The sequence below is a fragment of the Plecotus auritus genome (assembly GCF_963455305.1).
Source record: "Plecotus auritus genome assembly, chromosome: 7".
In the NCBI taxonomy this organism is placed as follows: domain Eukaryota; kingdom Metazoa; phylum Chordata; class Mammalia; order Chiroptera; family Vespertilionidae; genus Plecotus; species Plecotus auritus.
The window spans coordinates 108745751-108762661 of record NC_137774.1 but is presented as its reverse complement, the minus strand read 5'-3'; the positions used below and the strand labels follow the sequence as shown (position 1 = coordinate 108762661).

The 16911-nt window shown below is 41.5% G+C and overlaps 1 long non-coding RNA gene across 1 annotated transcript in view; it reads left to right on the top strand.

Annotated features, from left to right (window-relative positions):
* The window catches only part of LOC308253123, a 31162-nt gene that overhangs the window by 4952 nt on the left and 9299 nt on the right, over nucleotides 1–16911 (top strand). The window contains exon 2 of the long non-coding RNA XR_013961102.1: nucleotides 5229–5332. This is a non-coding gene — a long non-coding RNA (uncharacterized lncRNA). The remainder of the gene's footprint in view (nucleotides 1–5228; nucleotides 5333–16911) is intronic.

The following is a 16911-nucleotide window of genomic DNA, read 5'->3' as shown; positions in this document are numbered from 1 at the left end:
GTGTAGAATACATAGTATCTAACTTATTTTATTTTTTATTGAGATATAATTCGCAAGTCATAAAACTTACCCTTTTAAAGTGTACAGTTTAGTGATTGTTAGTATAGTCATAATATTGGATCATTGTCACCACTTTCTAATTCCAGAACATTTCATCACCCCAAAAAGAAACTCCATATCCATTAGAAGTCACACTCTATTCCCTGTGGCTCCCCTTCCCCGTCCCTGACAACCATTAATCTACTTTCTTTCTCTACATGTAGCCTATTTCAGACATTTAAGTCCTGTGATCTGCCATCTGCAAGCTGAAGACCCAAGAACACCAGTGGTGTAGTTCAATTTAAGCACAAAGGCCTGAGAACCAGGGGAATCAATGGTGCAATTCTCACTCCAAGGGCAGGAGAAGATCATTGTTTTAGCTCATGCAGTCAGGCAAGAAAGCAAGTTCTCCCTTCCTTCACCTTCTTGTTCTTTTCAGGCCCTCTGTGGATTAGATGTTGCCCACGCATATTGAGAAGGGCACTCTGCTTTACTCAGTCTACCAATTCAAATGCCATTCTCACCTGGGAACACTTTCACAGATGCATCCAGAAATAAATAGTTAGCCAAAGATCTAGGAAGCCCATGATCCAGTCAAGTTGACACATAAAATTAACCTTCATAAAGATCATCCATGTTGTATCATGAATTGGTACATCATTCCTTGTTATGATTAAATAATACTTTATTATACGAATATACCACACTTTGTTTATTCATTCCTCAGCTGATGGACATTTAGGTTGTTTCAACTTTTTATCTACTATTTATAATAATGCTATGAACATTCCTGTCATATTTTTTTGCTTTAACATATGATTTTAATTCTCTGGGTATATGCCTAGAAATGAAATTTTGAGGTCATACAGTAATACTGTGTTAAACATTTGAAGAACTTCATACTGTTTTTGAAAGCATCTGTACTATTTTACATTACCACCAACAATGCTTAAGGGTTCCAATTTCTCCACATTCTTTCCAACATTTACTATTACCTGTCTTTTTTATTATGGCCATCCTAATGGGTAGGAAATGGTTTTGATTTGCATTTCCCTAGTGACTAATCAATCAATAGCTGATTTAAAGTCTTTGTCTAGTGATTTCAACATCTGGGCCTCCCCAAGGATAGTTCCAATTAATTGCCCCCCCCACACACCATGTTTATGCACCATACTTTCTCATTTCTTTGCACATCTTGTAATTTTTTGTTGCAAACTGGACATTTAAATATCAAATTTTGACAACTATGGAAATCAGATTTTCCCCTTCCCAGGGTTTGTTGATGTTCCTGTCTGTCATTATTTGTTTGTTTTAGCAACTTTTCTGAATGATAAATTGTGTGTTCTTTGTCATGTGTGTCTGCTGAAGTTTCTGCTCAGTTAGCTTAGTGGTCAGGTAACAATTGGGCAAAGATCTCCTTAACCTGGAACCTGTAAGTCTCCCAGTCTTTGCCAAGGGGCTCTGTATGTGTGTTGAGTCATGCCTTCAACACTCCATCAGAAAGTTTAAAACTCTGACTTAGCCTTCACTTTCTATGTGCACAGATCCTCAAGGTCATCCAGGTATGAGAGCTTAGGGCATTCTCAGGTCTTTGCTTACCATGTGTGCAAAACATCGTGGGCATATATAACCCTATGCACGCATTTGATCATCTAGATTCCTAGGAATATGTCAGAGCTTTTCAAAGCCCTTTTGGACATCTTATTCTCCATCTTTTTCTTTTCAGCCTTTGGCTAGCCCAGTGGTTGGCAAACTGTGGCTCGCGAGCCACATGCGGCTCTTTGGCCCCTTGAGTGTGGCTCTTCCACAAAATACCACGGCCTGGGCGAGTCTATTTTGAAGAAGTGGCGTTAGAAGAAGTTGAAGTTTAAAAAATTTGGCTCTCAAAAGAAATTTCAGTCGTTGTACTGTTGATATTTGGCTCTGTTGACTAATGAGTTTGCTGACCACTGGGCTAGCCTATTGCTACTTTCTCCATCACCCCTAGCAGCCACAAAGTTAAACAATTGACACTAATTGTTTTGACAAACACCCCTGAGGAAAAGGCTTTCCCCACTAGATTAGCTCCACTCTGAGTCATCCTATGTAATAAAAGCCTAATATGCTAAGTGTCTGACCATTCATTCTACCGTTCGACCAGTTGCTATAACACACACTGATTACTAGGGGGCAGATGCTCCAACCAGTAGATTAGCTTGCTGCTGGGGTCCGGCCAATCAGGACTGGGTGAGACGGGCCAGACATGCCCTGGAGGCCTCCCCCCCCTCCCCCCGTCCCTCCCCGACCCCAATCATGCACCTGTGGGGTACCTCGGCCTGGCCTGCACCCTCTCGCAATCCGGGACCCCTTGGGGATGTCGGAGAGCCGGTTTCGGCCTGATCCCCACAGGCCAGGCCAAGGGATGAATCCGTGCACTGGGCCTCTACTATCAAATAAAGATAGCCTTGCAAGTATAGTCTTACAGGGAACCATCAGACAAGTCAAAGTGTGGCAATTCTCTGGGAATGAGGCTTTGAAGGAGGTCAGTTCCATTCTGCAACTGCCAGTGGCTGCTGTATTTCCCATTTTCAACATGATTAGGAGCTGTCGGTTTTCAAGGTTACCATGGAGCTAGAGAGAGGAGATGAGAATAGGGCAAGTTAAAATACCACAAATCTCACTCCTTTTTACTGAGATTTAGCCGTTGTTGTTGTGTTGTTGTTTTTCAATTAACACTCCCCAGATTGCTGCAAGCATTTGGTTAATATCTAGAGTTCTGAAATAGTTAACTCTAATGATGTTTGCCAGTTTTATTATTTTTATGAGAATTTTTCTACTCTACCATTTTCTCTCACTCCTCTGTACTTTAAGGAGACACATTTTGCCTCTTAAATGGTGTGTCCATTTCCATATTTTTGCATTGCTAACGTACTCATTCTTGAGACTCAGCTCAGGGGTCACCTCCTTGAGCAATGAAACACTTTCTAAAAATTAAATCTGACACAGAGCTAATTAAGGGAATCAAATGCTATCTCAGCTGCTCTTGTTCAGTGAATGAGTGAGAACTGGATCCATGCTAGATCAGCAATCACTTTTCCCAGTTCCCCGCTACTTCTCACAGTAGCCCTTGAAGCACTGTCTCTGCAAGCCTGAGGCTCTACAGATCATAGCATTTAACACCAAGCTAGAAGAATGCTTTGTGAAATTTTTATAAAGCAAATTCAAGTGGTAGGCAGTCAATTGGGCTAGATAGCATCTAGATAGCTTCTAACCAGAAATTATATGTTTTCTTGAATGAAAAGGCTGAAAAATTACTCTGATGATTCACTAACAAGGCCATAATACTTTCTAGAAAGTTATAGAAATGTATAAAGTACAGATATATGCCCCCAAAATAATAGCCACTGCATATTAGAAATATGAATAAAATAAAAATTTTCTTAATTTATTATAAAGACTCTTGTGGAGAAATGTTGGCTAAATGAATTCTGAAGACCATTGGCAGAGGTATATTGATACTACCATTGCTTTGGGTCACATCTTAACTTTTCAAATTTGGACCATTAATATGAATGTACCTGAACATCCCCTGGGACATGTGAGCCCTATTTTGGAGACCATAGCACTATTTTTTTGAAGTGGGCTGTAATGTTATTTCTAAGTGAATTTATAGCATTTTTAAAATACAAATTTTTAAAAATTGGTCATTATTTGATTTTATATAATTTATTATAGAACATAACACATTCATAGACTGATATAATGTATTATGGAGAGAAAAAACCTGTTGACAAAGTAATACCAATAAATATTATTGGTTATGGTCCTACTAATATTTCAAACATGTCTATTCATATACTATGTAGATGAAAGAACCAAAAAAAAGTCAGTTTATGGGATTATTATAAAAGACACTTATTCATATCTAAAGTTCTAAAGGAGAGCAAGGAGAAACTGAGATTGACCAGTTATCCTGTGAAGTTTGTCATTAGCCTCGGTAACTCAAGAGAGAATAAAAGCTCTTCTCCTCAACAGGAATATTTTTGCTTAAATAGTTTGAACAATTTCATCACTATTTCAATTAGTAGTATCCATAAAATCATTTAAGTGAGAAATTTTTAAATTAGAACTTCTAACTGAGACATTCAAGAAAAAGATAAATTTCAAAGCAAAATGAAAATTGGTTTCATGACCATTTTTTAAATAACTATATTTTGAAGTAGTTTAAAACACACAAGAAATTGCAAAAATAGTTCAGAAGTTTCCATGTACCATTCATGCAGCTATATAATGGCTTACATAGCCATTATGCATGTCAAAACTAGATTTGCATAACTCAACTACTCATCCATGATGAGCATATAAAAGCATCAGGTTGCTGGAGAGCAAAATAAAGGATTTGTGAATGGTGACATATCTTTGGAACTCTGGGTGTGCTGTAGGTTCCCCTTATGTCTTATCTAGAAATGACTGTAGATCTATAACAGATGGGTATTTTCTATTATTTCCAAGAGGCCCAATAGTCTAAAAAAAAATTAGAGGGGGAAGAAAGCACTTAAGATAACCATATGGGGTTTTGGTTTGGTTTTGGTTGTTTATTTTTGTAAAGATTGGCAATTTTTACCATTCTCCAATTCAAGGAGAGTATTCAACAACAACAAATTTTTGTTCCCAGGTAACTGAAATATAAGACAAAATTTCTTTCTCCTTAAATTTCTCATGAGTACATCTGGCCAGGCTCTTGAGTGCATCTTTTATGTCTACTTTTGAAGCTCTCTCTTTCCAGTTTCATTTTATCAAAATTGTCATTGAAATTTACTTTAGGAAAGAAAAGGAACTGCAGTCATATCTTTTTCTGTCTGAACACAGACCAAATGCCTGCAGGTCTGTGCCAGGAGAAATGATGCTTTTTCAGTGAGCTCTCCTTCATCTTCACCTCACATGGCCGGTCCACCTCCTACCAACTAAGCATCATGCACGCCCTCCCCGCTCAGCTGAACCTCTTCCTTTGCTTCACCTTTTCAGGTTTGGATTATATCTAGGACTTTTAAGTGTCCTTCAAATCTTAGAAATAGACAGTGGGCCATGTTCAATTCAAAATTCAATACCTTCACCTCATTCCTTTAGGAGAAAATACTCACTATTTTCTTATATTAATGTTGTTGATTTTGTTTTCAATTCATCTCTGTATTTTCCACTTTACCTCACAGAGCACCTTGAACATAAAAGGAATTCAATGAATGTCTACTGAATGGATGGATTCCTTCCATGAAGAAAGGATCCAAGAGAATGACTAATGAAACTAATTAGCCAGGTAATTAAAAAACATTTTTTTCAAATATTTGGAAATTGCACCAAGAGTTTTTGTTAATTATACAGATAATTACTTTAATATACCACATTGCTCTCCTTCATGTGTGGGACTCTTTTGTAAGTCTGTATTTATATACACTTACAGCCTTACAAAAAGTAGATAGCCCCAGTTGGGTTTTTTAAAAAAAACTTTATTCATAGAAAATATATAAATGAATATAAAAGATACTATTACCAGTATTATTTCTTGGACCAAGGAAAGGGAATTGTTAGATCAGTGGGGTCAGCGGACTTATACTTTTTACTACACACGTTTCTACCTTGTTTTAACTTTTTTATGAGTATTGCTTTTCAATATTAATTTTTAAGATTATATAAACTAAACAGGAAATTAAGCATAGGCACTGTGGTCTTGAGCTTTTGAGCTTGCCTCCTTCATTGATTCATAGTAGGGGATATAAAATAAAACGCTTCAGGGCACAGGCAGGTCATGTAAGTAAGCAAATTGTACTGCAAATTGATTGTGACCAAAAAAAAAAGTGCATGGCTTAGTGGTTGAGCATCAACCTATGAACCAGAGGTCATGGTTCAATTCCTGGTCAGGGCATATGCCCGGGTTGCAGGCTTGATCCCCAGTGTGGTGGGTTGTACAGGAGGCAGCCAATCTGATCAATGATTCTCTCTCATTATTGATGTTTCTATCTCTCTCTTCCTCTCCCTTCTCTGAAATTATATATATATACATATATATATATGTATATATATGTATGTATATATATATAATTTTTTTTAAGTGCATGTCCTGTCTAAGTGGCCAGATACTATCTCATTCTGGCCAATTGTGCAGGAATATAGGTCCCGTGCTTTCAGATCACCCAATTGCAAAAGCAGTTAGAAGTCTGGAGGTTATGTAGTAAAATTTCTAGATTTTTAAAATGAAAGCAATTGATTTAAAGCCAAACATGTCTATGGCTCACATCCAACCTGAGCATCACCAGTGTATAAACTCTGACTTAAGTAGCAGTCTAGAGTACTTCGCTTATTTCTTTAAAAAAAAAATTGAAAATATTTCAAGAAATCGACTCACCCCTTGCCTGTTTTTCTCTAGCCAAAATATCAGTCACTATTTCAGAACCTACAAAGGGCTTCAGGTATACCCATGATGACTAAGCAGTAGGACCCAGAAACTGTCAAGCCTCTGCAAACTTGTAAACTGATTCCCAATCAGCACAGCCTTCTGGGCCAGGCACAGAGAAGATCTTGGGCACAGTAGCAGTGTTTCCTGAGAAGGCTGTGAAGGCCAAGAATTGAATGCAGTTAACAGAAAATAATCATTGGTGTCAGAGAGCAGTCTTCAAATCCTAGAGTTGTAGCCAATTAGATTATAAAATCTAAAATAGTCGTGAAGGCCAAATTTAGGATATGCCTAATGTGATGTTTGGATATGAGTAGGGGTCAAGACAAGTAAAAACCATTTGTTTATTCCAACATAAGAAATATACATAATATATAAAATATATACACAATATATAAAAACATTATATATTTTATGTTGATATACACATATAAATGTAGAAATACACATACATACAGATATATAGGTAAGGGGATAAATGGAGTCCCTCCCAACTTCAGGCCTAGCATTCAAGATTGAGCCATAAAGGAGTCAGAATAACCCAATGGAGTCTTACTTTCCAGTTAAATCATTTGTAACTCCATTCTTTAAAGACCACAAAGATAGTGCAGTTACCTGGCAAATGAATTCTGTCAAACCACTTGCTTGGTTAAGGTATCATGCCAAGTAGTATTTTCCCCTTACATGTAATATATCTGCCATGCCACTTACCAGCATTCACCATTGAAAACTTAACTGAAAAATAAGAAATAAATGAACATTAACCAACAAAAGTCCTCAAAGCATCCAAAATCACCCTCACAAAGCCAGGCAGTAGGGATCACAAGGCTGGTTACTGGGCACCTCACCCTCCACACAGCACACGTTGACCTACCTGACACACAACACTAAGATGATGGGCTCTCTGGTTCTTCAGTAAAGTGATTTGGAAGCAGCAAATAAACACAACATGGTCCCTCGTAGGCCCTTCATTAATTTATCAAGTGATAAATGTGAGTACAAACTGGAAGCAAAACACAGCTAAAACTATCAGTCAGCTGCCTGACAAGAACAGAGAAGACATACACCCTGAAGAGGTGACACAGACTTAAAATAACATCTCGGTTTGAAGATGCAAGGATAGGAATAAAGCTCTGGAGAGCATCACTCTGTATGCACAACAAAGCTCCTACTCATCCTGGTTGACAGGGGCCACTCAGAGCCAGGATGCTGAGTTCCATTGCTCTCAAGTGGTTGGGTGAACTTAGACAAGTAGCTTAACTTAACTTGGGTTTCCTCATCTAAAAGTAAGAAATCTATATGCCTCAGAGGGTTGTGAGGAGGCAGAGTTAGCACTTGTAAAGTAAATCTTAGAAGGGTTCCAGTCACATAAAAAATACTCAGTAAGATTGTCTATGGATAAGGATACTGTTATCATCATGAAAAAGAGTAGATTAAGCTCAGGATAATCTAATAAGGCAGGAAGTAAAAAATGTAGGAAAGACCTTCTCCCAAAATTATTAAAACAAAGCATTTTGGTTTTGTGGAGTGCTAATTTGTTAGCTACCTAGAAAATTCATGTGAAATACTTCATTGATGAGCACGTCAGCACAGCTCAACACAGTGTTCTGTGGAGCCAGAAGCAAATTGCCTTACTTGAGTCTCAGCTCTGTCGGCTACTAGTATAAGTGTGTGTGGGTCCTCTCATCTGTAAAATTAACATAAAAGTACAATTGGTATTAGAACTATATTATGATTTTTGTGGGCCCTATATACATTTGCCTTCATGGGCCCCTTCTTCCATAAAATAATATTAAAAATTGACTACACTGGTATTAAGACAAATACAGTCCAGGCTGAGTTCCTTATTATATTGTCATTGTTATTATACTAATTTTTTTCTCCTGACTTTAAAGAAATTAAAACTTGTTTTCCCCAGGCCCTAGGCACTATGCCTCCTGGATAAGTCAGCCCTGATTGTTATGAGCACTCAATTAATTAGTGTTTGTAAGGCACCTGGAACAGTGCCTGACACCACAGTAAGCACTATAGGGGCGTTTGTTAAATAAATAAAAATGTCAGGTGTCAGACAAGCCAGATGTTACTTCCTTCCAAGCTTGCTCCCTGCTTCCCCTGCCAACTGATAAGCAGCTTCTGTTTCAAAGTATATTAAAAACTTTCCTCTCTCTAAGCTGTAGTTAGCAGTAGTAACCCTGAGCCTATAAAGGCTCCAGAGGAATAAATTAAGAGCACAAATTGTGTTTAATTAAATTCCATCTTGTTAAAAAATAAGCAGAGGGCTGAGCATTGTTTGCACCTCTTTCCAACTCAGCATAACTTCAGAGGCGCCGAGCAAGACATGCTGGGAGGTTGTGGCATCCCAAATGGGGAGAATTTGCTGCCTGGTTCCTGCCTTCATGAGCAGGAGCAATAGCTCCTATCAGTATCCCCATATAATCTGAGTGGCCAGATTATTATGATCTCTGAACGCATAGTAATCTGGCCACTCAGTGTATATCCCATATAATAAAAGGCTAATATGCAAATTGTCCCCTCCACCAGGAGTTCAACCAGCAGGCAGGCTGGCCAACTGCCCATGTCCCCTCCCCCTGGCCAGGCTGGCTGGACCCCACCCATGCACGAATTCATGCACCGGGCCTCTATGACGCGTTCAGTGATCATAATAATCTGGCCACTCAGTGTAGATATCTGAAGACGCCAAACTTGAGAAAGTAAAAGTGTTTTTTTTCTCCTCTACAGATTATAATACATTTTAAAAAAAAGAATGTTATAAGATATGGCATCATTCTTTTCAATAGTTACATTCACATTAAATGCATAACAGATAACTGAATTTTCATTATGGTAATTCTTTCCATCATATAGGAAGGCTAAAAGACAAATTCAGCATCAGGTAAATGTGTAACTGCCTTTATTCCCCCTCTCAAGGACTAACATGGGCTCAGAACATAGTCAACACTGCTCAGCCTCATTTTTGACCATATGAGTCAGATGGGCCCTCACCCAGGTATAAACAAGATTGAAGCGCCAGCCACTATTTAAACTTGGATTTAGATTACCCTAGCCATGCCTATATCTTGATTTTCACTTCCTTGTCTTCCTCTCCTCTCCCCTGCTTCAAACCTGTGTCTCATTGCCTAGCTGTGGCCTTTATATTTGCTCTTCACCTGTGGTTTTGCTGTTCACCCTTACTCCCCGCTGTGTTCAAGCGTCAGGCCAGCTCACGCCTTACACAGTCATTAGCTATCCCTCTCACGAGTGTTGGCTACATGAGTGGGGCCCAGTACAAAGTGCAAATGTGGAAAACGCGGAAGAAAAAGCTTTCTTCCTTCTTTTCTGTTTCTATTTATCTTTATTGTTGAAAGATTATGGATGTCCCCTTTGTTTGTGTTATGTGTTCCCTCCCACCCCCGCATTAACCTCTTCCACCCTGTACTCACCACTCTATTGCCTGTGTCCATGGGTTATGCATATCTATATATATATATAAGCCTAAGCAACCATCCGACTGTCTGACCAGTAACTATGACGCACACTGACCACCAGGGGGCAGATGCTCAATGCAGGAGCTGCCAAGCTGCGGTTGTGGTTCTCAGGTGACGCACCTGGAACCAGAGAGGAGGGAGCCCAATTCTGGGGTGCATCACCTGAGAACTGCTCTCTTGCAATCTGGGACCCCTTGGGGGATGTCAGAGAACCAGTTTCGGCCTGATCCCCACAGGTTGGGCCAAGGGACCCCACCAGTGCACAAATCCGTGCACTGGGCATCTAGTATGCATATAAGTTCCCTGGTTAATCACTCCCTTCCCCCTCTCACCCCTGCTTTTCCTCTGAAATTCATCAGTCTGTTCCATGCTTCTGTGTCTCTGGTTCTATTTTGTTCATCAGTTTATTTTGTTCATTAGATTCCACATATGAGTGAGATCATATGATACTTATCTTTTTCTGACTTGCTTATTTTGTGGTAACTCTCTTGACCAGTCATGGTGTTTCGCATTTGCTATTTGGTGTTGCTTGAGGATAACTGAGGGACCAGTGAGACTCAGTCTCACAACTCAATAGGAGACACATGTGCAGCATGAGCATGCCTGGCTCCAGCCCTTCCTTCCATACCCAGGCCCACCAGGGGCCCAGGCCACCAGTGGTTGCTGGAGGGCACAGGGAAGCTGGGGGCTGAAAAGCAGGAAGCAGGAGCTGGTGAAAAGCGAGACTGCTTCTGAGTTGAGGCCTCAAGTCCCTGGTTTATGCTCCACTGTCCCATCTGACTTCAATTAGTAAACACAAATTCAAAAATAAAATTATTAACATTTCAAAATGTCAATCACAGAGCATTAAACTTCAAGCATGGGATTTTTCTGAGCTGAGGACCCTGCGCAACTGCACTGCATATATGCTCATGAAGCATGAGCCCTGCCTGCCACTGTTGAGTTCTTACTCCACACCCAGGACCTCATAGTCTAATCCCCACAGGCCTCTCAGCCAGTGCCCTGGTCTTCTGTGAGGGAATCTGGTCCAGACACAAATGATGTCAACTCATGACCCGAATTCCAAAATTCAGTCAAGTCATTCCTGTGCCTCTTGCTTTACTCTGAGTGTCTGGCTTCCCTGGATCCACGTACTCAACGTGAACGAGCACCTCAACACAAGAAATGATGAGCTGCACTTTTCTCATGCTGGTCTCTGCTTCCCTTTCCAGAAGCGTTTCCAAGTGTCTGAGCTCCTAAGAGGAGTGTTGGACCAGATCCCAATACATGCATAAAACTAACAGGACACCTTTCATCCAAGACCCTTTTCTTTTTGTCCCTCCTTACCTTTCTCAAGCTCCATCCTCTTACTCATATTTCAAGTGAGACTGTGTTGAGTACAGGGAGTCACTGTTTATTATTAAAAGAGGCATTCTGACCCAGCCATGACAAGATAGAGAATCAAACAAATCCCACTGTAATGCTCTCAAAGTGATCGGATAGTGTGTATAGATTTTATAGGCACCAGCCATGTGCTTCTGGCTGCCAGCACCCAGATTAAATTTCTCTGCTACCAGTAAGTATCAGAGCGATCTTGTGCCAGTTCTCTGGAGAAATTAAAACAAGATGTACTCAGAGCAGATATACCATATTTATTTCAGATGAACTGATAGTTGCTTTATCTGGAACATTTAAAATAACCTATTAGGCTTAAAAGAGTTGGAGTTTAAATATGAACAGTATGGTTGTCCATAGCTAATGCAGTCCCTGCCTTATCCTTTTATCAGTTATATCATATGATATTATATCACTTGTCACTTCATACCATAGTTTTAAAATGAAAAAGACCTTAAAATCATCTTACCTACTCATTTCATTTTACAGGTGAGGAAACAGACCCAGAGATGTTAAGCCCAGGGTCACACACAGGGGGCTAGGTAGTGTTGAGAGCAGAGCTGAAACTGGCTTCTGACCTCCTGCCTGCCCTGCCCTGATTCTACAGCACAATGACGCAAAGAAATATGAAAAAAATATAGGAAATGTCATATAAAATGTTTATATAAACATTTATTATTGGAGAACTCATTTAAACGTGGCAACACAAAAACATCATTGCTCTTATTTTATTAAAAAGCACTTGCACATTTATATATATGCATACTTACAAATTAATAATTCTTAGTATTTGAGCTTATCCAGAATCTTGTTTGTTTGTTCCTTTCCAGGATTTCACATAATACTTTTATGGGGCCAGTGAAAGCCTGGTATAACTTTTGATAACCATGTACTCAAATTACTTTCACTAAGTATGACTTTGGCAGAAATGACCAAAATAAGGTTGGATTTAATTCACATCAACTATGTTGCGTTAAATGTTAAAGAAGGGGTTGGGTAATGGCCATAGTGATGGGCGTTGCTGACTGAGACGTGGCCTGGGGTGCAGGCACAGTAGGCTGCCTCATCCTGACCCAGTTGCTATGCCCAAGAGAAAGAGGTGACTCCTGTTCCAGACCCACAATACCTGCTCTGGCTGAACCACCAAGGAGAATGATGCCCATTGGCATGCAGCTGTGATGAAGTCTGGAGAGGTCTGGAATGCCATCGCCCATGATGTTCAGCAGGAAGAAATTCCTCTGTAGCTTATAAGCCTCCCAGTTTCCAGAAGAGGAAGCTCTTCCTGCTCTGAGGAGCCTTTGACAGCAGAGAGGCCCTGGAGGAGGGTATCCATGAGAGGACTGTTTGCAGAAAAAAAAAAAGGAAAGCAAGAAGCACAAAGAACACCCAGATAGGGCTAAAGATTCAGAGTACCCTGTGGTGTTTGGCCTCCTTTGTTTGCCTGAGGACATAGCGAATGCCCCCCTCACCCACCCCCATGTGAAGGCCTGCCTGCCTGACCTGTCATTGACACGGATGCCTTTTGGACCAGTTTGTATGGAAGATAGCACATGCCAGATGCCTGTCTATCTTACTATGTTTCCCATCACCCAGAAGCAGCTGGCCCAATAGAATGATGGAATGGCCCATTGAAAACTAGGTGACAGTGCCCGAAAAGACAATATCCTAAAAGCATGGGGTTCTGCCTTACATCAGTAACCAATGTTTGGTGCTCTTTCATCCATAGTCAGCATGCAGGGTCCAGGCATGAATGGGTGGATAAGGGAATGGCTCCTCTCATGATTATATCTACTAACCTTCTTGCAAATTATTGCATCGCACCCCTGCAATAGTGATCTGTACTGTTTTGAGGGAAGAATAATTCATTTTGGGTACGCACCAATGTTTTCATTGAAATAGGCACCTGGTCAATTGGGGGTCCTCATGTTCCTCAACCAACAGGTAAAGAAGAAGATTGCTCTACAGGCTGGGATGATTTATTCTGATCACCAAGAACCAATTGTATTGCTATTAAAAAATGAAGGTAGGATCACAGAACTCAGGGGATTCTCTGGGGCACTTCCATGGCCAATAACAAAAGTTAATGGAAAACTTCAGCAACCAAAAAAAAAAAAAAAAAAAAAAATGCAGAACCATTGAGGATTCAGACACTTCTGAATTCATTCTAACATTCATTCAGGAATGAATATTTGGGCTACTTCACCACGTAAAGAACTAGCTCAGGTTCTGACTGAGAGCATAGAAAACTTGGAATAGGACAGTTACAGAATGTGTGTCTGGGTATGTGTGTTTAAAGCAGGGTAAAATTTTCTGAAAAGACCAGATGATAAATATTTGAGGCTTTGAGGGCCATATGATCTTTGTTACAAGTATTTACCTCCGCCATTGTAGCCTGAAAGCAGCCATAGATATTATGTGAATCAATGGGTGTTGCTGGTTTTAATAAACTTTTATTTTAAAATTTGGATTTGACCCATGGGTTGGAGTTTGTTGACCCCTAATTTACACTAATTTTGTATTTCTTCTTCTTGCCCTCACTATCTATATATATAAAAGCCTAAGTGACTGTCACAACCGAAACAACCGAACAGACGACTGAACAGGCTGCGTGGGGTGACCAGGCCAGCAGGGGGGTTAGTGAGGGACGACCAAATGACTGAGCAGCGGGCTGTGTGGGGCAACCAGGCCAGCAGGGGGGTTGGTGAGGGATGACCAAACAACTGAACAGAAGGCTACATGGGGCGACCAGGCTGGCAGGGGGGGCAGTGAGGGGTGACCAAACAACTGAACAGCAGGCTGAGTGGGGTGACCAGGACGGCAGGGGGGGGGGACAGTTAAGGGTGACCAGGTCAGCAGGGGGGGCAGTGAGGGGTGACCAGGCCAGCAGAGGGGGGCAGTGAGGAGCAACCAGGCCGGCAGGGTGGACAGTTGGAGGTGACCAAGCCATCGGGGGGGAGGGCAGTTAGGGGTGATCAGGCAGGCAGGCAGGTGAGCAGTTAGGAGTCAGTGGTCCCAGATTGTGAGAGGGATGTCCGACTGCTGGTTTAGGCCCAATCCCTGTGGGGCCTAAACAGGCAGTCGGACATCCCTCGAGGGGTCCCAGATTGGAGAGGGTGCAGGCTGGGCTGAGAGGACCTCCCCCCCCATGCACAAATTTAGTGCACTGGGTCTCTAGTTTTACAGAAGACAATGTAGTCTTTCAGTAATAGAATGTTGTGATGGGATTTTGAACCCGAGAGCAACTAAGATAACTGGAAGCTGAATGATATGACTGTCTCCCAGAGGTAGATACAGTGACCGCTGAGGGCTGTTGGGACATTGAGATACAGTGCGATGAAGAACATCTTCGTTTGTGTAAAGGAAGTTGCACTTTGTCAGGCAGCAGCCTGAAGTTGTTTTCCGTGCGTGCAAGTCCATAGGGAAGCAAGGTGTCTGTGAATGCTGAGTAGCCAAATGAGTAGACAGTTAAGTAATTGTTTCCCAGCATCAAACACACCCTTTCATACTGCTCTGTGATTTTGAGGGCGGGAAACTGCAACCCTCAGTTCTCCTTTATCAACTGGATCCCTGTTAGGCTTTGCCAATAGTTGGCACTAGAGGGAGACTTCAAGGCTGGAGGAAGAAGGGAGCGCTCCTCCGTGTACCTTCTGTTCCTTTTGTCTTACTGTTTTTGTCGGCACCATCCTAGCAATGGATTTCACCCCGGCAGCAGCCGCAGGTTGTTCTGGTAGCAACATTTGATTCTGGTTTGCATTTTTCCAACACTCGCAGAACCAGCACCATTATCTCTCCTGGGGACATGAGCACCAGCAGTCAGTTACCTTCCTTAGAGGTCTGGGTCTCACCCCACAGGAGCCGCCGTCAAGCTCCTAAGACAACAGTACAGCTGAGCAGCGACCTTTCTCAGAGGTCTGAGTTTCAGCTTGGCAGGGCCCCTTCTCAAGTTCCAGACCTTACCAATCCCAGACTCTTCCATCCACTCCCCAGTCCTAAGGTGGTAGCTGCTTCCTAGGATTGCTACTGTCTTAGTATTTCTCTTTTGAAAAGACTTTTCATTTCTTCAATACAAAGATATGAAATAGGTAAATAACTGAATCAAGGCCACACAATGAGTATAAGACAGGGAGAGGGCTTAAACCCAGGTCTTTCCAGTTGCAAAGCTCTTGCTCTTTTAGACCCGACACAGTTGTTCAGGGTGAAGGCAGATCTAGTCAACTGCTCTCTGGCCTCCTCCAGCAAAAAGACTGGTGTTCAAACCAGGTGAGCTATGTGAGTGTGTGAGCGAGTACAGCTGGCAGCTTTAAAAGGATGTGTGACACTGAACCCAAGTTAGTTCTATTCCAAGCACTCAAGGAGACTGCAGACATGATCAGAGATACTGTAGTAATCTCCAAAAAACCATGGAGCGCTGCCAGAATACTGGAAACTGTTAACGATGTTTCCCTTATCGAAAGTAGATATACAGTTATTTAGTCTTGACATTAATCTCCAGCAGAAATCTAGGATGTACTTGTAAAACTAACTGATTCCCAAGAACAAGCATATGAAACAACTGAGCTCATTTACTTACATCAAGTCCACTGTGATGTGCTCGTGGGTGAAACGGTGAACTGAGGAGTGGATTCGGATCACAAGTTTGGTTGTAAATATGCTTGTTTGGCGATAAGGGCAAGGTTTGGGGCAGTGTTGGTGCCTGGGCTAGACCCAGCAGACAGATTTCAAAAGGAAGAGCTGACTCTTCATCATCACTGCCCGCGGCTGCAGGAAGGTAGCTGGGCTCCTCCTGGGCCTCCCAGGGAAAACCTAACGTAGAATGAGGCCCAAAGGATGAGGTCATCAAAGTCACCCTGACGAATGAAGGTGAGGCAGACCTGGGGATTCTAACTAGAGACTGAGATCAATCTAGCAAGCCTCGCAGTCAAGTGGCCTGTCTGCCCAAGAATGGAGATTGAGATGGCAACTGTAGTGGTCATTTATTGGTTTTGCCTCCAGCATTCATTCCTCCTCCTCTGGCAGCAGTTCCTTGATCTTTCTTTGTAGGAATGCCCTTTGCTTCATTGGCTACATTCTATGTGGACATCAAGAAGTTCCATGCCACCCAGCATGGGGTCGGCATGGGATCCAAGCTGGGCCATTCTTACAATTTGAATCTTGGTCAGAGGGGCCAAAGACTGAAAACAAAAGCAGCACCTTGAAAAAAAACTGTTCTTTAGTTCCTGCTATTTAGTCTCCAAAGCTGCCTCTTACTCTGCTTTCTCCAGACCTGATTCTTCTCTTCCTTCAATTTTCTGAGCTACCCAATTTTGCTCAAATAGATCCATTTTTGTCCAGGGATTTTGTTCATTCATTCACTTGCATCCAAGGAATCCTCCCTAATAACACAAGCTGTGTCAGTACAGGAAAATCTAAGGGTTTTCAAACTTTACAGGACTCTCATATGGGAAAAAGTCCGTGTTCGTGTTCTGTATTGTTTCTGATTGCACATACCCCCAGGAGAGGTACGAGGAAGCAGACTGAAACTTCTGTGTGTTCAGGCACTGAGTTCATTTTCTTCATCACTACATTCAAAATTCCTAGCACAGTGCC